The sequence below is a fragment of the Durio zibethinus genome, chromosome 22 (genome assembly GCF_047325235.1).
Source record: "Durio zibethinus cultivar Kanyao isolate XHJ-2024 chromosome 22, ASM4732523v1, whole genome shotgun sequence".
Classification (NCBI taxonomy): domain Eukaryota; kingdom Viridiplantae; phylum Streptophyta; class Magnoliopsida; order Malvales; family Malvaceae; genus Durio; species Durio zibethinus.
Genome location: NC_143183.1, coordinates 8,871,067 through 8,894,936, shown reverse-complemented (window position 1 = coordinate 8,894,936; position 23,870 = coordinate 8,871,067). Strand labels below are relative to the sequence as shown.

The window sequence follows — 23,870 nt, the reverse complement described above, 5'->3', positions numbered from 1 at the left end:
GTGTCCATCATGCATAAGGGCAGCCTAAAATCAGGCTAAGAGTTGAGGCCCTAAGATAGAAGTTTCATGGGATAATATGAGCCCAATGTGGCTCCAGGTTGGTTGCTAACCAACATTTGTGTTATACCTTTAGGTTTAAGGCATAAAAGCTTGTATACAATAGGGGCGGGCAAGGTGTTGGGTTCACACTAGGCCAGAATGAGATAAAATCATGAGAACTAGGTTGTGCACCCTTATAAGGAAGATGGGTAACTAATCAAGATTTTGATGCCTACGAGCAAAGATGGGCGTTTGGGGCCACCCTGAGATTCATAGATTGAGAATCATTATGAGAATTAGGTTCCTCCTTATAGAGTTTGGGAATATGTGTCTGACGCTACAAGGTTCGAGCCAAGAATGGCTCATGAGTATGTAGCTTGAAAGATAAAAAATGATCTATCCATGGGGAAAGGGACTCATAAAAGGCTGACCTCAACTAAGAGTAACCTTGGTGCTGTATGGACATGTGGTTTCAATATAAGTAACACGTGGCCCATGACACATTGTATCAAAGCCTAGTTTGGCTTAGTTGTGGGACTAAAGTGACCTAGGTGTGGGCATGTTAACAACATATTGAGATGATAAAAAGCTTAGAGAGAGCTGTCGAGTTGAGAATGCAATATAGTTGCTATGTAGGCTCTAGAAGGAGCCATCAATGCATCTTGTGGGAAAATTATCCTCGGTGTAAGGCTTTTAAGTAGGCTCATGCTACAATACTATGCCTTCTAGAAGCCCTCAAATCTAATCTTTCTAGGATTATGTTTAGGCATGCCTGTACTTGGGTTTGACCATGCACCCACTCCTCGATCATCAATGCCCTCAAGTTATGGTTAGGCGCTAGTGTGCCTTGGTCCTGCCATGACTTACCCTAAGCAAATGAGGCCTTGTGGTTAGGACAATAGTCCTAGAGCTAAACGAGGTCAGTGTAAGCCCTGGAACATGTTGTTGATAGCATATACAAACAGTGTGAGCCCTAGTTACCAAGATGTATGGGCAACTATGAGCCAATGGGTGGGCACCTTGAAGCCGAGTAGCCAGTCAGGTGCTACCAATAGAAGCCATGCATAGGCACCCTTGAGTAGGTTGGTGAAACAACGAGTTGTATGCCAAAATTATGGTGGCCAGGAGACAGGTCACTGGACCTTAAATGGGTTGAAAAAAAGGCCCCGAGTCCTTATTTCATATATTCTTATAGTTCTTGGTAGGATGGCTAAGAATTCTCCTATGCTTTTTATAAAGGGACGACTAGTGACAACTTTCCACCACCCTCTTAGCTAGTGGGTAAGTAGGGGCCTAGCTAGTCTAAAGTGAGCTACTCCTAAGCACATATGGTGTCAAGGTAGGTAAGTATCATCAGGTCATAAATGTGGCACAATGTTTACTTTGGTCATGACAAACCCAAAGACGGTCGAGGCTGGTAGGCCTTATATCACATCATTACATTAAACTATGGTGTTAGACACTAGCATTTGCTATGCCCCTTGGTTTCCCCTCCTTAAGTCAGTTCGATGAGCAACCAAGGATCATGACATGGTGTTTATGTAACAGAGGAACCATTAAGCCTAAGGGATGAGTGGATTAGCAGGTAAGCATGTTGCTAGATCTTTGTGGCCAATCGTAGAGGTGTGCTATGATTTGGGTAGCACACCTGAGTCCCTTAAGGTGGAACAAGCATGATGTAAGGTGTCCATCATGTGTAGGGTAGCCTAGAATCAAGCTAAGGGTTAAGGCCATAAGATACAAGTTTCATGGGTTGAGATGAGCCAAGTGTGGCTCCAAGCTAGTTGCTGACGAGCATTGGTGTTATGCCTTTTGGTTCAAAGCACGGAAGCTTTCATATGATACAGGTGGCCATAGTGTTAGGTTCTCACTAAGCTAGAATGAGATAAAATCAAGAGAACTAGGGCTGTGCACCTTTTTGAGTAAGGTAGGTTTATGTTTAGGATCTTGATGCCTGTAGGTAGAGATGGGTACTCAAGGCCACCCTGAGATTCATTGATTGAGAATCATGATGGGAGTTGGGTTCCTCCCCATAGAGTTTGGGAATGTGTGTACGACCCTATTGGGTTAAAGCTAAGAAGGGCTTACGAGTATACAGCTTGAAAGATTACAAAATGATTTGTCCATGGAAAAAGGGACTTGTAAAAGGCTAACCCTGACTAAGAGTAGTCTTGGTGTCACGTGTACACATGGTTTTGGTCTAAGGAATACATGGCCTATGACACCTTACTTGCATCTGACTATGTGCCCATGCAACACTCACTAGTGCCCAAATTTGCGCCTGGCTTAATTCTATCAAACTTGAACACTATGCCTAAGCCTCTAGAGTTTTGATCAGTGCCCATACCACTATTTTGTGCTAGTTACCCATGACCTAGGCCTCCATTAGGCCTCAAGGCTTGGTCTTCATGGTTGTCAAATCTTATCCCACTAGAACTGAAATTATTCTTAGAAAGAACCCTTGGGCTTAGGCTAACTTGGCAACTATGACACATGCACTTGCCTCGACTACCATCAGCACCTCAATGCATGGACATCCTTCAATCACCATCGAGACATGTTGGCCCTTTTATCTTGGCACATGCTTTGACCACCATTGAAAAATGCTGGCCCTTAGTGTGGGTAGTGCCTTTCAACACCATCGACACATGTTAAACCATGCATCATGTATGGGTATCTTGGGCCTGGGTTGCACACTATGCACACCACACTAGGTAACAGGTGGCTTCAGGCACATTACCATATTTTTGTCATACCAATGCCATTTTTATGGCTTGTAAATTCAAATAATGGTCCCCTAAGCTTTCATGTGAAGCTTCATGGCAAGATGACTTGTTTTCTATGTTTTCATGATTTTTAAAATTTTTTGTAGTTCAAGATTTTTTGAAATTTTTTGAGAAGGAGTTTTGGCCCCAAATTTGTTATAAGTCATCCTTGTATTTTTGTTGGCATCCATAAAAAATATTTAGCTAAAAAATTGAATTGTAGAAGATTTTGTGGCCATTTGAAAAAAGCATACCCATTTTTGACACTTAAATGGCTACTAGTTGTGAACTTATAAAAGTTCCTATGCTTTTTAAGGGGGTGTGAGTTGTTAAGATTCCTTCAAGGATAGAGAGCAAATATAAGGGCACAGGATGAGTATCCATCACACATCATGTGTGCATAGCCCCCCGATCCACTACCCCTAATCTTTAAAACCCTCAATGCCACCGATCATGTTTTTTAGTGATGCTTCGATAATTATGCCACAGGCAAAAAAATACGATACCAACACATGCTCGAGCCTAACATGTGCACTGTGGCATAGAATCAAACTTCAACCAACATGTGCACACACCTTAATCAACATCGGTAGAAGATGGCCTTTAGTGCAGTTAGTTGCCTTGAACACCATTGGCATATGCTAGCCCTTACTATGGGAACTTGCCTTAAATAGAATCAGCACTTGTTGGGCCTTGGTGTGTACACATGCCTTGACCACATCAACATCTATGAACTCTTGCTTTGGGATATGCTTGTTTGAAAAAGTTATCCCTATTTCAAACATATTAATGTCTCTTACTAGCATATCGATAAAATCTCCCACCAATTAGCTTTCTTGTGCCTTATGGGTTTTCTAGCCCATTGACTCACACACATGTCAAACTCCTTGGTCCATGTTTAAAGATGGGTTAGATGGAAAGCCCACTGGCCGACATCGAGAGCATATGGGTGTTGAGGCATGCTAAGATGGTGCAAGCTATAATCCATGATCATGGTAGTGATGTCTTCGCAGGCATATCAAAAGCTTGGGCTTAGGCCACCATTATGGCCCACATCAATCCACACCCTATTTCGATCAAGAAGCTAGCTCTTGCCATTCCACATTCGACTATGGCACATCGGCAACCCCCACCCACTTCTATCCCTATAATTTCAAGCACTATTTGCCTTTTTTTTTAAAGTCCTTTTCATCTTTCCTTAGCAATACTTGTTTGTTATCGGTCTTTGACCTATATTCAACCTTAGATGAAATTTATTGCCTAATTAGGGCTACATTCCTAAACAACCTAACTTGCAAATAGTGCCTTATTGTGCAACAGGGTCCAAGCTAAGGGTGTAAATGAGCCGAGCCGAGCTGAGTAGTGAGAAGCTCGAGCTCGAGCTCGACTCACAACTCGAGGCTCGATACTCGGCTCGAGCTCGATCGAATTTTATTTTTCAAGCTCGAGCTCGCTTGATTAAGCTCGATTAATATGTAAAAAAAAAGCTCGATTCGTATATTCGACAAGAGTTTGATTATTCATGCTCGAATTCGAACTCAAACTCGGACTTGAAATATTTTATTAATTAAAATAATAAAAATATATTTAAATATAAAAGCTCGATTAGGCTCATGAGCTACTCGAGTCAGATATAAGAATACTCGAATTTAGCTCGATCGATAAGTCGAGCTACTCGAGCTCGAGCTCGACTCGACAATAATCGAACCGAATTCAAGTTTTTTTTTTGAATCAAACTCGAGTAGCTTGCGAGTACTAATGTATCATTTACACCTCTAGTCCAAGCATAATGGGGCTCTTTCCGGCACCCCTTTCTAGGGGACTTAGGCTTGGTTTGTTGTAGAGGATGTTTCTTTAGATTATAATTTGAACATCAAGGGTGCCTAATTCCCAAGTTAGGCTCTTCTTGATCTGCTCACTGTTACTAGGAGAATCTTAGTAAGGTTTTTTTACTTTGCTTATTGATATGCTTAAACTCAATGAATAATCCCTCATAACCCAGGGTCACAATGCTAGCATCAAACTAGTGATGTGGGTTGTTTGATGGGGTCGGGATGGACTATGAGTGTATGTCACCAGAGACGAAGCACGCCATGAGCTTTACCATTAATGGTCACAGTGCTATCATTATCGAGGTCTTGCTTTTAGGCCAACCACAACCAATGAAATCATGGGAGGCCATCTTTTGCCCCCTTTCAATTGAAGCCCAATCGACAAAAGGTTAGAGGGGGCAATGATTCATGACACTTAGTAGGCATGCCCTTGGCCTAATGGCTTGGGGTGTAGCTTGCATTCAAAGATTGATGGTTCACAGGATTCTACAATTCACACCAAGCATCACATTTTGTTATGTTATTCATCATTGTAAGAGCCATGATATCCATTATCGAGAGTTGTTTTGGTTTTTCAAGACAAAATGAGTCATGGTGCCACCCATACATGTACAGCAAACAGGATGATGATGGCATGCATGCTCTTTTTCATTCTGGTTCCTTTGTGTAATTTACTTTTAGGGTTCATTATTCAGTAGTGGGTGACGATACTGATCATTTCACCTATTTGAGAGGTAGAACAAAGTAACTATCATGCATGTTAGGGGTTAGAAAGGGCTTAGGAAGACACCCTCACCCCTTTGATGTTTCATTAATGTGTTGTGGGTTGTTCATTGAGCTGGTTTCAACAATAATCCTTTTACAGGTTCACTTATAGAGACCTTATTACAACTTTTCCTTCCTCTAAATGAAAAGGTCCAGTGGACTTCTCGCTGCATCATAGGCAATGAACTGTCCATGTTACTACAATTTGAACACTTTACCTGACCATTCAATTGGTAGGAGCAATAGGGGGTGTGTACAAAAGGCAGGGACATGTCAACATGAGCTATTGACTCATGCTTACTAGGAATTCCTTATTGAAGACCAACAATTGCAATGATCTATCCTCATTATGATGAAATTTCATAGATTACCTAGGCCTATCGAACAAGGCTATAGACTTATTGAATACATCAATGTAGCATGCATGTGTCTTAAAACATCTAAAGGTATCACAGTCTTGTTATTGCCTCAAACTTTCTTGGCCTAAGTGGCTATAATCCCTTTAAAAAGCAAGCCATGAAGGATTACATCCGTGTAGCTAGTTAGCAAGTTGAGGTCTTATTTGTTAATGGAATTAACCAGAAAAATTGCTCTACCACCTAAGAATAGCCATGCACCACCACTTATAGAATCAAGAAAGTGCTTTCAGCCTATCAATCCTTACTATGTCTAGACTTGGTAAGTTTCCTTATGTTGAGTCAAATTAAGCCGTAGGCTCCACTTTTGGTGGTGCCTTTCCATCAATTTCTTTAAGTTTCAGCCTTATAGCCATACTCCCCTAGGAACCCAAAGACTTTGATTTCTTATAAGGTGCCGATAGAGTTCTAAAAGTAACTTTTGTTGATCACTAGTTTGTATCATTTATGGTTGAGACTAGGATGATATCTAATTGTCTTTGACCCTCAACTTTCATTCTTGATTAATGAAAACATTCTTAGCAAATGATTTCATAGTTGTTTATCTTTCATAAATCCAAGAATTTCACCTCTAACTAAGAAATACGAATGCCCTTGACTATTTTTTTTAATCATTACTTTGACCTAAAAGCTAACACAATAGGATTCAAATCCTATGATGTTATCCCATGCTATTGTAAATAAGCCTAGGCCTACTTTGAAAACTCTAGTTTCTTCAAAGCAACATCACCAAAGGAATGACCTGGCCAGTTAAGGGTTGGAGTGCATCATTGGCAATAAGGACAAGTAGATTGGTGCTCACCGTGAGGCATATTAGACAATAGAACCCTAGTTCCAACTATGAGCCTTTTAATTGCGGTAACTTAAATATATGTTATTAGAGCTAGAATTATCGTGGCTACTGGCACCAGACTTGCCTTTCAATGGATCATCATTAAGGGATTTAAATTGTACTCATTCCAATTACCAAACTCACAGAGCCTGATATTGTTATTTATTGTCACTACCTTCCCATGTCAGGATTGGGTAATTTGTGCACTTGCTACCATCCTTGGATGTCATAGCTACTTCTTAGGCTCTCTCATTGGAATCAAACCCTAATTCTCCATCATCCATTACCACCATAGTAGGCCACTATCCTACTATCAAAAGTTGATAGGGCAAAAATTTGAATGATCCATGATCGGTACAAAGGCTATGTGATCCGTCAAGTTATCATGAATCATCATAGCAATGAGCAAAGCCTACATCGACCTTTTATCTAACAAATGCATCCCTTCCAAACATATGGTTCCTGGTAAGATAGCTGGGAAAGCTTTTACACTCTTTAGAGGGGGATGACTAGTGTTAGTTCTCCACCACCCCTTTGGGTAGGGGTAGACAAGTGCCTAGCTAGTCTAAAATGAGCTACTCCTAGGCACATGTTGTGTGTAGGTGGACAGGCATCAATAGGTCATGAGTGTGGCATGGTGTCTCCTCAGGTTATGTTAAATGTTGGGATGATTGGGGCCAGCAAGCTTTGTATCATGCTACTGTGTGAAACCATGGGGTTAGATAATAGCATTTGCTATGCCCCTTAGTCTCCCTTCCTTGAGCTAGTTTAATGAGTAACTAAGGATCATGACATAGTGTTTGAGTAGGAAGGGCACCATCGAGCCTAAGGGATGAATCGACAAAGGTGTGTTGCTATTGGGATAGCATATCCTAGTTCCCCGAGATGAGATGGGCATGAAGTTGAGTGCCAATCATGCGTGTGGGCAGCCTAGAATGAGGTTAAAGGCTGAGGCCCTAAGATATGAGTTTCATGGTATAAGATGAGCTTAGTATGGCTTTGGGCTGGTTGCTGACTAGCATTCGTGTTGTGCCTTTGGGTTCAAGGCATGAGAGCTTGCATGCAATACGGGCAGGTATGGTGTTAGGTTCTCACCATGCCAAAATGAGCTAATATCATGAGAATCGAGGCATGTGCCCTTATGAGCTAGGTGGGTCAATGCTTGGGACCTTGATGCCTATGAATAGAGATGGGAGCTCAGGGCCACCCTGAGAATTATGGGTTGATTATGATGAAAGGAGTTGGGTTCCTCCCTACCAAGAGTGAGAATATTGTGTGCTACCTTGTGAGGTCAGAGCCAAGAAAGGCTCACGAGTATACAACTTGAAGGATTGGAAATAATCTATCGATAGAGAAATGGACTCAGGAAAGGTTAATCTCGACTAAGAGTAGTCTTGGTGCCATACAAACGCATGGTTTCAGTCTAAGCAACGTATGGCTTATGACATTAGTCTAGGACCAAAAGTTATTTTCAAGTCAAAGAGCAGTTCCAATTCTAGTAGGATAGGGTCTGATAGCTAGGAGGACTAAGCCTTGAGGTTTATAGAAGGATCAAGTCACTGTGAAATAATTCAAAATAGTGGTATAGGTAGTGATCAAGACTCCAGAGGCTTAGACACATGTTCAAGTTTAGCAGAATTGAACCAGGCCTAAGTGTGGGCCCTGGTGAGTGATGCACAGGCACATAATCAAACCTTGGTGTGACCACTAATGATTAAGGTGTAAGCACATGGTCAGACCTTGGTGTGAGCACACTTGAACAAAATCCTAGGAAGATCAAATTTGTGGGCTTATAGAAGGCCCAATATTGCACCACAATCTTTGACAAGTTGAAATTTTGGTAAGCACTTGAGTTTTGTAAGGTGACTTAGGCAGAGAAAGTCAATTCACTATCCAAGGTTGCATAGAGTTTGGCTTAAGACTAAAACCCATGATGCATGCACTGAGCATTATTTGGTGTTGATGGTATTCAAGGGGCAAACAAGTGCCTTAGGTAAGAGGGTTATGGTACACATGCTGCACTAAGTACCAGCATCTACCAAAAAGGTGTATGAGGCAACAACCCATACTAAGTGCCAGCATCTGTCAAAGAGGTGTCTGAGGCAATAACCCATACCAAGGGCCCACTTGTGCCAATAGTGGTTGAGGTATGTGCTAGCACTAAGTGCTAGCATTTGGCGATGGTGTTTGGGGAAACATCCTACACTAAGGGAATAACATCTACTGATGTTGTCCAAGGCAACATTGGGCTAGCATCTATTGATGGTGTTGGATGCGATTACCTACACCAACGAGGGGCTAGATGCTGTCCCATGGCTATGGTTTTGCTAGATAGTAGATAAGGATAGTATGAATCTTGTTAATCCATTCATGCACATCACTAATTAAATGATAAGGCATTTGGCTACCTTAAGAAAGCCATAGTTACTCTCGCCATTTACCTGCACAGAGTTGAATTTTTTCACTTTGACATTTAGAGCACTAGGTAGAAATCACATTGCATGAGCATTTGCAAGAACCATCACAACGCTTTATTTTAATTGAACAGTTGGATTCCCCTTGTTCACTGCTAGGGGGAAGGCCTCCGAGAGAGCCATTCCCAATTTGTCCCCCAGCCAGCATGCAGTGACCCACTCTTTCCATGAGAGCAACTCGAGTAGTACATCGATAGCTGATGGATTTTGAACTGGGACCCTCATGTCCAACCCTCAGAGCCAATCCTTTTTCAAAGGTTACAAATCCATTGTGCCAACTCCCCTTGCCTACATTATTCCATCAACTAAAGGTTGATCACCTTGAAGACTTGATACAGTTATGAATACGATTGCGTATTGATGGCACTCAATCTTTCAAATTTTGAAAGGCCACTAGGGGCACACTGGACACCACATGATGTACGGGACTCTTCTAGCCATTGGACCCTGCCTTCGATTGAGCCATTTCTAGGGTGGGTAAGCTGTTAAATAAATAAGATAACTCTTTTCATGGCCCCTGCCAATATCTCCAAACTCTCAAACATTGTTGTCAGCTACCATGTCTTGATTCAAGAATTTTAACCCAATTCCCTTTCAAAGCTAATGCTAGACATGCTATTGGATGGGCTTCCCCTATCTCTTAGGATTGACTAACCTGTGTGCAAGTACCATACACATGAAACCTTTCCCTTTTTTGGCTTCCAAAGTTCTTATTTGAATATTTGCTACTACCACCAAGATTTGCATGAACGGCCACTCTACTCGGGCTTGTGCCCTAGGTTTTGTAGCATCTACCATGCCCTCTTACTTATCGAGCTTGGCCCTTACCTCGACAACCTGGTATAGGTCACACGCTTAAATGCCATTCATTTTTTAGGCTAGTTAATTCAGCAGGTAAGTTGTTACACACTCCTTAGCAGATTTTGACTTCCATAACCACTATCCTACTATCTCAATTAACCAACACTATTTGTGGGTTCTAGGTTAGCATGTAGTTGGTCACCGTAACTTAGCTTTTGGTTCATCTTGCAATGCCAATCTTATTTATCCAAAATGGCACACTCAAAGCTCTCGATTTAGTGGTGTGGTTCAATGAAGCAGCCATGTCATCCTACTTATTTAAAAGTTCGAGAATAGGTTGAGGGCATGGCACCCTTAATGCCTCTAATCATTGGCTTTGCTTGATAAAACTTACTGACATACACACATGTCAGACTCCTTGGTCTATGTTTCAACACAAGCCAAATGGGGAGACTGTAGGCCGACACTGAAAGCATGCCAATGCTATGGCATGCTAAGATGACACGTGCTACATTCCATGATTATAGCAACAACCTCTCCATGGGCATATCGAAAGCTTGGGCTTCAATGTTGGTCCACACTTCAAACTAATTAGTGAATTGTTTTTTGTTGTTCCACATTCGAATGTGGTGCACAGTCAACCCCCATCTACTTCTCTTATAATAATTTCAAGCACTATTTGACTATTTTTTCAAAGTCCTTTTCATCTTTCCCTTGCGGTATTTTTTTGCTATCGATCTCTCAATCATATTCAACCTTAGGTAGAATTTACTACTCGATTAGGCCTGCATTCCCAAACAACCCAACTCACATACAGTGCCTAGTGGAGCAATAGGGAAACTATTACTCTCATCTCCCCCACTCAAGCCCTTACCCTTGGGTTCAACCCATACCTTTGGGCTGTGGAGACTTAGTGCACTCAACCTTGACCACTGACTTAGCAATGGCAATAGTCTTGCTTCAAGTCACATACCCTACCATTTCACTTGGCTCTTACCCATGACTTTTACCCTTCTTCAGACTCCTCCCATATGGAGTCGAACACTCATATGTGATCCTTGGTGTCTTGAACCAGCTGTCATGCATAACAACCTCTCCTTCAAACTAGCTTTTCTCCCCTTACACGTGGGTCAGTCGCCCTCATACATATCACCCGTGCATTCAACCATAAATGTGAAGCCTAAACTAAGCATCTCCCATACATCTTCAGTGGCACTCAAGCATCTTTGTGCCCTATTCTTGACAATGACAACTAGTAATTCCTACACCACACAACCCTACATGCAAGCTATCAACAGAAGCAACACACTAGCACATGAAGTTGCCTGCACAATGAAATCGATATCAACTTTGGTTCCAACAAAAGTTCTAATCCCACCATGGTTAGAACCAGCTCTGATACCAACTACGATTGGAATTGGCTCTGATACGAACTATCATAGGCCATGGGGCTTAAGCCCAGCACTCGTGTGGCCTTAGGCTAAAAACTTCTATCCATATGCCTAAGTTAGCCCATTTTCCAATTCTATGCCAAATGCTTGTGCCATGCACTCCATTGGCTCCCTAGGAGCTTGGGAGAAAGCTAGGAAAGAGAGTTAATGCAATCGTATTTCTATTTACTTGATGCTTTGTACAATTGTTCAATGTCCTTATAATGATTCCTATGTTTATCCCCAAGTCTCTAAGCATGGCTAAGTCTATGACTTAATTCCTCTTTTGCTTCCTTTTTGTTGCTTCAACTTTTTACAAATGAGAGGGAGGGCCCCTATTTGTACTTGAGCCTCCCCAGCACATATGGCTCGTTTGATCCAAGGGTGTCACCCTCATACACCTTTTAAACCCTTTAATGGTCCCTAGACACTTCCTATGTTGGCTAAGGCCTTTGTAGAATCTAGCTTGTTCTAGGCTCCTCATTGAGCCTCAGGTCTGCAAGAGTTTAGGCACTCTTACTTAGTGCCCGAGCCTAGTGCACATGAAGGGCCTTCATCATCTGAATGCTATAGTATTTGCTACTATTCTCGTACCTAGCCTTTTTGGAACTTTTGGTGCCCAAACAGTTGGCTTACCTCTAGGCTTCTCTAGACTCTTCTACACCAAAACGCCTAGCCTATCTCTAGGCTAATCTAGAGCCTTTCATGCCTACCTCCCCATGCCACTTTTTTGGGGCATTCTAGATCCTTCTAATAAGAAATCCCAATTCTCAACACTAGCTGCTCACCTTGCCATGCTCTTGCAACTTAGCCTAGGCTTGAATTTTTACACTTGGGCCTCATATGTGCCTTTAAGACCTTGGTCTCGATCCTTTTCGATCCTTTGCTTACACCAACTCAAACATCTTATGTCTTTTCACCCACTTGGCTTAGGACTTGCACTTAGAGTATGACATATGCACTGGTTTGGCTAGCCAAGGCATTTTTATGGTTGACGAAAAGGGACCATAAGACTGCCAAATACTTAAGAGACTTGGCTAGACCAAGCTCACGACCATAGCTTCTACGTGCACCATCCCAATGAACTATTGCCTGATTTAGGGACTTGGCCTAGGGTTTGAGGTAGCATCAGCCATAGGCATAAGCTTTGTCGAGCCCCTTTACCACATGCATGCTAACCAGTCAGGCCATGCATAGCTTAGATCATGCTCCAAGGATGTTGCCATGGATGTACGTGATGATATGCCCATAGGGGGGAAAAGGGGCATGGACAACCACCCTCTAATGACTTTAAGAGATTTTACAAATATACTAGTAGTAGATATTAAAGTGTCTGTAATGGGGGCACTTTTTTCAAACAAGCATATCCTGCACCAAGGGTCCACAGGTGCCAATGGGGGTCTAGGAATTTTCTACAACAAGGCCTAAAGTGTGTCAATGGTGTTCAAGGCAAGTGCCCATAATAAGGGTGAAAATGTGCCTATAGTGTTTGAGGCAACTAGCCATACAAATGGCTATCTTTTGCCGATGCTGGTCGGGACATGTGCCCACACCAAGGGCCAGCATGTGCTGATGGTAGTCAAGGTAGGTGCTCATACGAAAAGCTAACTTATGCCAATGGTGGTCGATGCAATTGACTATACCAAAGTCTAATTTATGCCAATGATGGTCAAGGCATATGCCCACACCATGCACCAACATATGTCGATAATGGTTGAGGCCTTGCTGAAGTTTGATTATGGGCCATGGTGCACATGCTTGGCTTAGGATGTGCTAGTGCCACATTTTTTTTCCTAGCACCCCATTGCTGACACATTATGGGAGAGCCTAATCGATGGCATTAGGGGTTCTAATGATTGGGGAAAAAGGCCAAGAGGTTTGCGCTTATGATGTGTGATGGATGTTTATCCTTGGCCCTTATATTGGCCTCCTATCCCCTAAGGAATCTTAACAACTCACACCCCTTTAAAGAGCATAAAAGCTTTTACAAGTTCACAGCCTATAGCCATTTAAGTGTTTGAAATGGGGATGTTTTTTTACAAATGGCCACAAAATATTCTATACTTCGATTTTTAAGTTAAATTTTTTTTATGGATGCCAACAAAAATATGACGATCACATATACCAAATTAGGGGCCAAAAAAATTAAATCGTGAAAAATTTTAAAAATCATGAAAAATAAAAAATGAGTCATCTTGCCATGAAACTTCACATGAAGGCTTAGGGGACTGTTATATGAATTTGCAAGCCATAAAACATGGCATTGGCAAGGCAAAAATATGAAGATGTGCCTAAACCAACCTATTGCCCGGTCATGGTGTGCATCGTGCATAGCTTAGGCGTAGGATACTTGTGCATGGTTTGTGGCCCAGCATGTGCTGATGGTGTTCGATGGAACTACCCGTATCAAGAGCTAACATTTATCGATGGTGGTTGAAACGTGTGCCATAACTAAGGGCCAACATGTCCAATGGTGGTCGAGGCATGTGCATGTGTCACAGTCCGTAAGCTAGTCCTGGTTTAGGGGTTCTCTCTGAGTCAAAGAGTAGTTTTAGTTTTAGTGAGATAGAGTCAAGGCATGTGTATGTGTCACAGTCTATAAGCTGGTCCAAGCCCAAGAGTTCTCTCTGAGTAGAGGAGTAGTTCCAGTTCTAGTGGGATAGAGTTTAACAGCTAAGAGGACTAGGCTTTAAGGCATATTAGAGGTCTAAGTCACAGGGAACTAGCCCAGAATAGTGTTATAAGCAATGATCAAGACTCTAGAGGCTTAGGCCCAATGTTTAGGTTTGGTAGAATGAAGCTAGGTCTAAGTTCAGGCACTGGTGAGTGTTATATGAATTTACAAGGCATAAAAATGGCATTGGCATGGTAGGAATATGAAGATCTGCTTGAACCCACCTACTTACATGGTCATGTGCATTGTGTTCGGCCTAGGCCTAAGATAGTCATGCTTGGTGCTTAGCCCAGCCTGTGCCAATGGTGTTCAGGGGAATTGCCAACACAAAGGGCTATCATATGCCGATGGTGGTTGAATTATATGCCGAGACCAAAGGCCAACATGTCCCAAAAGTTGTTAAGGCATATCCATGTGTCATGATCTATAAAATGGTCCAGGCCTAGAGGCTTTCTCCAAATCAAAGAGCAATTCCATTTCTAGCAAGATAGAGTTTGACAGCTAGGGGGACCAAGCCTTGAGGCTTGCTAGAGGTTAGGGTCATAAGGAACTAGCCTATAATAGTGGTATAGGGAGAGATCAAGACTCCAGTAGTTTAGGCATGGTGTTTAGGTTTGACATAATTGAGCCAGGCCTAGGTACGAGCCTTGGTGACCATTATAAGAATTTACAAGCGATAAAAATGGCTTTGCCATAGTAGAAATATGAAGCTTAACCTACCAACTACCCGATCATGGTGTACACAGTGTGTGGCTCAGGCCCAGGATACTTATGCTTGGTGCACGACCCAGTATGTGCCAATGGTATTTGAGGGAAATACCCGCACAAAGGGCCAACATGTATCGATAGTGGTCAAAGCATATGTCGAGACCAAGGGCCAACATGTCCTGATGGTGGTTGAGCCATGTGCATGTGTCACGGTTCGTAAGCTGGTCTAGGCCCAAGGGTTCTTTTTGAGTCAAAGGGTAGCTCCAACTCTAGCAGGATAGGGTCTAATAGCTAGGGGGATTAGGTCTTGAGGCATACTAGAGGCCTAAGCCACTAGGAACTAGCCCTAAAAAATGGTATGTACAGTAATCAAGACTCTAAAGGCTCAAGCTTATGTGTGGGTGCTGGTGAGCCTTATATGAATTTACAAGCTATAAAAATGTCATTGACATGGCATAAATTTGAAGATGTGCCTGGACCCACCTAATGCCCAATTATGGTGTGCATTGTGTGTAGCCCAGTCCCAAGATAGCTTCAAATAGTGCATGGCCTAGCATGTGCTGATGGTATTCGAGGAACTGCCCATAGAAAGGGCCATCATATGCCAATGGTGGTCAAAGCATGTGCTAAGATGAATGGCCAACATGTCCTAATGGTGGTCGAGGCATGTGTATGTGTCATGGATCACATGCTGGTTGTCACGGGCTATGCATTGCCTATACCAAAAGCACATGTCTATGTGACACCAAGACTACTTATAGTAGAGGGTAGCCTTTCATGAGTCCATTTTCTCATGGATAGCTCATTCTTTATCCATCAAGCTACATACTCATGAGCCTTTCCCAGCTCAAACCCCATAGGGTCGCATGTAACATTCCTAAACTTGATAGGGAGGAACCTAACTCCTATCAACTCATTAAGCCATGATTCTTAAGGTGGCCCTAACACCCATTTTTACCCATAGAGAAGGTCCCAAGCATCAACCCATCTTACTCATAAAGGTGCACCTTGGTTCTCATAATATTATTTCCTTCTGGCATAGTGGGAACCCAACACCATGCCCTCTTGAAACATCTAAAAGTTCTCATGCCTTAAACCCAAAGCACAATACAGATGTTGGTTAGTAGCAAGCCTAAAGCCACACTAGGCTCATATCATCCATAAAACTCATAACTCAAAACCTCAGCCCTTAGCCTCATTCTAGGTTACCCGTACACATGATGAACACTTTACATCATGCTTGTCCCACCTCAAGGGACTTGGGTGTGCTACCTACAGCACACCTCTACCGATTGGCCATAAAGTTCTAGCAAAGTGCTTGCTTGGTAGCCCACTCATCCCTCAGGCTTAATGGTGCCCCTCCTATGCAAACACTTAAGGAGGGGAAATCGAGGGCATAACGAACATTAGCATCTAACCCCATGGTTTAATGCACTGGTATGATATAAAGCCTACTGGCCTTGACCATCATCGAGTTTATCATGACCTGAAGAGACATCGTGCCACACTTATAACCTAACAATGCTTGCCCATCTAGACACCACATGTACCTAGGACTAGCCTAGCAAGGCCCTGTCCACCTGCTAGCTAAAAGGGTGGTGTAGAGCTAACACCAGTCGTCCCTCTATAAAGAGCATAAGAGCTTTCCTAGCAATCCTACTAGGAATGTAAGAATGTCTAAAATGGGGATTCTTTTCTCTCTAACCACCTTAGAGCCTTTTTTCAAATGAACTCAAGGCCTAATGGCCTGTCTCTTGGCTACCATAATTTTGGCATTCCACTCATTACTCCATCTACCCACTTAAGGGCGCCCACGCATAGCTTTTGCTGATAGCACCTAATTGACAACTCGACTCTAAGGTGCTCACCCACTAGCTTGCACTTGCCTGCACATCTCAAGGCCTATGGCTCACACCATTTGCACACACTATCAGTAACATGTTCTTAGGCTTATATTGCACTCCACTGCTAGGACCTCCATCCTACCAAGAAGCTTTCGACAACTACTCAACTCAAGGTCAGTTATGGCAGAACCAAGGCAAACTAGAGCCTAACCATGACAATCTCCCCCACCTATTATGTCGATGCCTTTATCGATGCCAGGACCACATACAACTCTCTTATTACACACTATTAACATTTTCCCATATGTCCCACACTTGTGCCCTCAAAGATTGGGTCGAGATCCTATCACATGAGGTACCACCTATACTTACCATTCATTGCTGAGCCAGATAGTCTCACCCATCTCTATTGTACGTTTGTGCTATTTCCACATCTACCTCTAAGACTCAATCTTAGTTACTCAATACATGCCACTGCATGGCTTCCTCTATGGTCTCATAATGTTACAACCTCAAGGCAACTTTATCAATCATGTCTTTTAGTTAAATGAACGACTACTTACTTTGCCACACATTGGTGCGCTCTGCTAGACATGACCCATCACACCAATTACATGCCTGCGGCACCGACTCTTAGAAGCACCCATCTAGTCATGGTGCTTAGGTCAACCACACTCACATGACACCACCCATAATACACCTTAGCATGGTGGTATTCAAAAACTTTGGTCATTTCATAATTGGGGTCCTTTAAGCCCCTCCAAGGTCACCTCTCTAGGTGTGGCCCTTTGGCCAACTGCCCTCGTGGTAGCACCTTAGTGCTTGTTATCTCAAACTCAAACTCAAACTCATGCACATATATCTAATAGGCTTCACTACCTTGGCTCAATTTCACAAGGAATGACAAGTCTTCCCCACTTTTACTTGAACTCTGCTCAGCTTTGAATGCAACCATGTCTCCATAATGGTTCCACAACTCATCTACCTTAACTTTGGCATATCTTAAAGGGCATTTCAAAGCCACACAAAGCTTAAAGATCCATTGATCCACTCGATCATACTATTTATTGATTGCTTAATCTCAGGGTTCACCAACCCGTTTAATACTCAAGGTCCACTAACCTACTTGAACTTATGGCCATCCTATTGGCCAGTATCTACTCAAAAAATGTTCTATATTTGACTCAATCAATCAGCTTAATTTTGCCTTGCTTAAACTCATCCAGTCCACTAACCAGATCCCACTCCAAAAATGCTATTGGCTTACTTAACTCAATCAGTCCTCTAATCGATACAACTTAAGGCCTTGTCAACTAGCCATTTCCCTCTTGCTTATTTCTTTGAACTACACATTGTCATAGTCTATTGACCATTACATCTCATAAGGCCTTCTCTCTCGACCAACACAAGCATGGTCTATTAACCAGTATAGTCTTGTGATCCTCTGACCATAAAAACTCATGGTCCACTGACCATCACGAACTCATGGCTTTAATCTTCAACGAACTCAAACTCGTCTACCTCTATAGAATAGTTTTACACTTGGACCCCAAATACTAAGCTCATACTCCCGCCAAGACACCTGCACCTTACAACTACTGCACACACTAGTAACTAATCTTAATAAGCTCAAGTTTCTTTGGACAAAACTCTTTCAGCCTACATGGCCTCACATAACACCCTTGCATGGTGTAGCCATTTTTGCATTTTGGTCTCAACATTGTTTTTCCACTGTAAATGTATCACATACCTGCATAAGCCAACACCATTCACTAGGTAAGGCTAAACTCCCTTGTCTTTTCACTTGGCATCCAAGTGTCCACTTAAAGACCTTCCATCTAGGCCAATTTTTCCTATAGCATGCATCAATGGCTCATCTTAAGCCCACATAGCCACATTAACACAATCACACCTTGATAGCTCTTCTTAAACTTAGCCTAACCTTGATTTCTCAATCTCATGCCCGCACTTAGGGCCATTTTAGTTCCATCACTAAGCCAACCATGGCTTTGATACCAACTATCATGGGCTGTGTGTTCCCTACACCAAAACCATGCATCTGTGTAGCACCAGGATAACTCATAGTTGAGATCAATTTTTCTTGAGTCTATTTACCATGGACAACTCAATGTTGATCCTTCAAGCCACATACTTGTGAGCTTTTCCTTATTGGAACCTTTTAGGGTCACATGTAACATTCTCAAACTCGGTAGGGAGTAACCTAACTTCCATCAACTTATCAACTGATTATTCTTAAGGTGGCTTTAAACACCCTTCTTTGCCCGTAAACATCAAGGTCTTGAGCACCAACCTGTCTTCCTTATAAGGATGCACTACCTTAATTCTCATAATATTATTTCCTCCTAGCATAGAAAGAACCCAACACCATGCCTACTCAAAAAATCAGTAAGGTTTTGTGCCTTGAACTCAAAGGCACAACACAAATGCTAGGCAGTAGTCAGTCCAGAGGCACACTAGGCTAGTTTCATCCCATGAAACTCATAACTCAGGGCCTTAGCCCATAGCCTTATTAAAAGCTACTTGCAAGCATGATGGACACCTTATATCATGCTTATCCTACCTTAAAGGACATAGGTGTGCTACCTCAGTCATAGTATACCTCTACCAATTGGGCACAAAGGTCTAACAGCGTGTTTGGCTGTTAGCTTGCTTATCCTTTAGGCTCAATGGTGCCCTTTCTATGCAAACACCATCTCATGATCCTTGGTTACTTATTGAATTAGCTCAAGGAAAGGAAATTAAGGGTATAGCTAACGCTAACACACTGGCGTGATGTGAGGTTGGCTACCCCTGACAATCTTCAAGTTTATCATGACTTGATGAGATTTCATGCCACACTCGTGATCTGATAATGCCTACCCATCTAGATACCATATTTGCCTAGGATAAGTTCACTTCAAACTAGCAAGGCCCAGCTTGTTTGTTGGCTAAGAGGATGGTGAGGAGCCGACACTAGTCATCTTTTTATAAACAGCATAAAAACTTTCCCAGTCATCCTACTAGGAAACCATAAGAATGTTTGAAATGGGGATATTTTTCTCCCCAACCACTTTAGGGTTTAACCAACTCAGGGCTTAGTGGCCTATCTCTTGGCCATCATAATTTAGGCATTCCACTGGTTGCTCCACCAATGCACTTAAAGGTGCCTATGCATGACCTTAACTGACAACACTAGGTCATGGTGTGCATGGTGCATGGCCGAGCCTAAGATACCTACGCTTGGTGTGAGGCTGAGCATATGCTAATGGTGTTTGTGAGGGAACTACTCACACAAAAGGCTAGCATGTGTTTATGGTGGTTAAAGTATGTGTCGAGACCAAGGGCCAACATATCTTGTTTGCAATCAAGGCATATGCATGTGTCACACTTCGTGAGCTGGTCCAAGCCTAGGGGTTCTCTCCATATTGAGGAACAATTCTAGCTCTAGCAGGACAGGGTTTGATAACGAAGAAGACCAGGTCTTGAGGTATACTAAAGGCCCATGTCATGAGGAACTAGCCAAAATAGTGGTATAGGTAGTGATCAAAACTCTAAAGGCTTAGGCACAATGTTCAAGTTTAGCAATATTGAGCCAAGCCCAAGTGTGGGCACTAGTGAGCACTTATATGAATCTACAGGCCATAAAATGACATTGGCATGGTAGAAATATGTATAAGTGCCTAAACCCATCTACTACCAGGTTGTGATGTGCATTGTACAAGGCCTAAACCTAAGATACCTATGCGTGGTGCACGACCAAGCATATGTTGATGGTGTTTAAGGGAATTGACCATACAAAGGGCCAACATGTGAGATGGTGGTTTAAGCATGTGCTAAAACCAAGGGCAAACATGTCTTAATGATGGTCGAGGCAAGTGAATATGTCACGATCAACAAGCTGGTCCACACCCAGAGGTTTTTTTTGAGTAAAAAAGTAGTTTTAGTTCTAGTAGGATAGGGTTCTATTACTAGGGGGACCAAGCATTGAGTTCTACTAGAGGCCTACGTCATGGGAAACTAGCCTAAAATAGTGGCATGGATAGTGACCAAGACTCTAGTAGCTTAGGCATGGTGTTCGGGTTTGGTAGAATTGAGCTAGGCCCAGATGCAGGGCTTGTTGAACAGTTATATGAATTTACAAGACATAAAAATGGCATTGGCATGGCAAAAATATGAAGACATGCCTAAATCCACTTGGTGCCCTATCATGGTGTGTATAGTGTATGGCCCAGGCCAAAGATGCCCAGCATTGTGCATGGCCCAACATGTTCTGATGGTGTTCGAAGCATTTGTCAATACCAAGGTAGTGGTCGAGGCAATTGCATGTGTCATGGTTTGCAGGCTGGTCTAGCCCCAGGGGTTCTTTTCAAATTGAGGAGCTATTCAAGTTATAGTGAGATAGGGTCTAACAACTAGGGGGACTAGGCCTTGAGACCTACTAAAGTAGACCAAAATAGTGGTATGGGCAGTGATCAAGACTCTAGAAACTTAGGCATGGTGTTCAGGATGTAAAATTGACCTAGAACCAAGTGCAAGCACTAATGAGCTATGCATATGCATAGGTTGGACCCAGGTGCAGGCATTCATGATTGAGGTATAGGTACATAATTAGACCCAGGTGCGAGCACACCTGAACACAGTCTTGGGAGGATAAGATTTGTAGGCTTCTAGAAGGTCCAATACAATAGTACATGTGATATTGAGAATTGATGTTGAGATGTTGGAGATTAATAGCAAATAGAAAAACTCACAAAAAAGTCAAACTCACAAGAATTCGAATAATAGTAGAATATGATTATTAGATTAAAAGGGATAGAAGTTTACCACTAAGAGTAGACACTAAATGGTACAGAAACACCACCCTAAGAATTCTAATCAAGGGTACAGAACTATAGAAATTCACCACTATAGAAAATCCACCTAAGAGATATAAAACTTAAACACAATCTAAAAGATTGCTTAAGGATAAAAAAAAAAACTCTATTATGCCATTTACCAAAAAATAATAGAAAATAAATAGGCTAGGAACATCTCTCCAAGCTTAACAACTTCACAGATTGAATTACTATAACTGTGCCTAAAATCATGGGATTTGCATGTTATCAAAATAATCTATAACATGAACGTAATTATCTACCCATTTACTCCTACAAATTACATGGTAATGAATTTGACCATAATCCTATCCATCTTTATGCATTTCTTTTCCAGCTAGTGTGAACACAATCTCCCTATTCTAGCCCACCTTATTTCTACATTTATTTAGTGGATTTGGAATAAAGATAGGCCCATCTTATTTTTGGATAAGTCTTCCTTACTTTTAGCCTAAGTTGTAAGATGTGTTGACACTTTGGGGTCAATCTCCTCTGGTTGGAAAAGAGTTGTCTTCAAGTTTGAATTAGTCTTCTCGCCATGGTAGGGTAACACATCTACAACATTAAAGGTGGTAGATACTCCATAAGTGTCAAGAAGCTCAATCTTATAGGCATTCTCCTCAATACATTGGAAAATTCTTAATGGACCATCAACATTAGGTTGTAATTTGCCAAACTTTCTTAGAGGAAATCTCTCTTTTCACAAGTTAATCCACACCAAATCACGTTCTTTGAACTCCACATGTTTTCAATGCTTGTTTGTTGCCTTTTTATATTTCTCATTTTGATATAAAATCTTAGTTTTCACTTTTCATGCAATCATTAGATACCTTTAGCCAATTTATTTGCATCTCCACTAAGTTGTTGATTAGTAAGGAGAAGAACTAAATCTAAAAGGCTTATTGGATTCTTACCATACATCACCTCAAAAGGCTATAACTAGTGGATTGGCTTGGTGAGCGGTTGTAGGTAAACTCTACTTAAGGTAAAACAAAATCCCATTACTTGATATTTTTTCGCACATAACTTCTTTGAAGGTTGCCCAAGCTACGGTTGGTTACTTTTGTTTGACCATCTGTTTGAGAATGATGAGAAGAACTATACTTGAGATTGGTGCCAAGCTTCCTCCAAAAGGTATGCTAAAAATGACTAAGAAATTTAGGATCCCAATAAGACATCATGGATCTAAGAACTCCTTGTAGCCTCACAATTTTCCTAAAATACAAATCAAAAACATGAGAAGCATTTATAGTTTTGGTGCAAGGAACGAAATGGGCTATCTTGGAAAAATGATCCACAAACACCATGATGGAGTCTTTGTTCCTTTAAGTTTTAGGTAGTCCAACTACAAAGTCCAAACCAACATCTTCCTAAAAAGCATTAGGCATAGGCAATGGATTATACAATCTAGTGTTTTGACCATGACTCTTGGCAATGTGGCATACTCTACATCATTCAAGGTGTTTCATCACATCCCTCTCCATTTTTGACTAATAAAACCTATCCTACAAAAGAGCAAGTGTCATGTCCTATCTAAAGTGTCCACATTATGCACTATCATAAGCCTCATTAATTAAGGTTTGTCTTAAAGAACAAGAAGGAATACAAAAACTATTAGTCTTGGAGAGATATCCATCATACAACAAAAACTAGTTATGTGGTCATTGCTTACATTCTTCCTAAATTCAGCCAAAGTAAAGGTTTACCCCATAAAGCCCTTTGATCACATCAAATCTAATAACTTCAATAGTCATAGTCCCCAATAAGGAGTGCTTTCGACTTAAAGCATTTGTGACCACATTCTAACCTTTCGATTTATGTTTGATAATGAGTTGTAGGCTTGAAGGAACTTTACCCAAACTGTATGCTTTCAGTTGAGCTTGTACTAGCTATTAATAAATTTTAAGGCCTCGTGGTCTAAATATAGGACAAATGGCTTAGAAAAAATAAACTAATTCCAATGGAATAAAGCTTTATATATGGCCTAGAACTCCTTATCATAAGTTGAATACTTCTTCATGGCTTCATTAAGCTTCTCACTGAAAAACACTATAGGTTTTCCTTCTTGACTTAAAACATCACCTATTCCAAAATTGGATGCATCATATTCCACCTCAAACACTTGATCAAAATCTAGTAGGGATAGGATAAAAGCTTCGATAATCCTCTTCTTGATGAGCTTAAAGTTGTATTGGGCTTCTTTGGTCCACTTAAAATATTTACTCCTCAAATAGTTAGTGATGGGAGCCATAATGGAGCTAAAACTCCTAATGAAATGCCTATAAAAAGATGCAAGGCCATGGAAGCTTAAGATATCATGCAAAGATACTGGTGTTGGCCAATTTAAAATTACTTCAACCATGCTAGGATCCATCTTTATTCCTTCTTTTGACACCACAAACCCTAGGAACATAAG

The 23,870-nt window shown here is 41.7% G+C and overlaps 3 pseudogenes; all 3 read right to left on the bottom strand.

The window, feature by feature from the left end:
• Window positions 1-5,045: 5,045 nt before the first annotated feature.
• LOC149512575 (5.8S ribosomal RNA) lies at window positions 5,046-5,199 on the bottom strand (annotated as a pseudogene).
• Window positions 5,200-5,484: 285 nt separating this feature from the next.
• LOC149512574 (18S ribosomal RNA) lies at window positions 5,485-7,254 on the bottom strand (annotated as a pseudogene).
• A 1,685-nt stretch (window positions 7,255-8,939) lies between these two features.
• On the bottom strand, window positions 8,940-10,897 carry LOC149512573 (25S ribosomal RNA; annotated as a pseudogene).
• Between the last annotated feature and the right edge of the window lie 12,973 nt (window positions 10,898-23,870).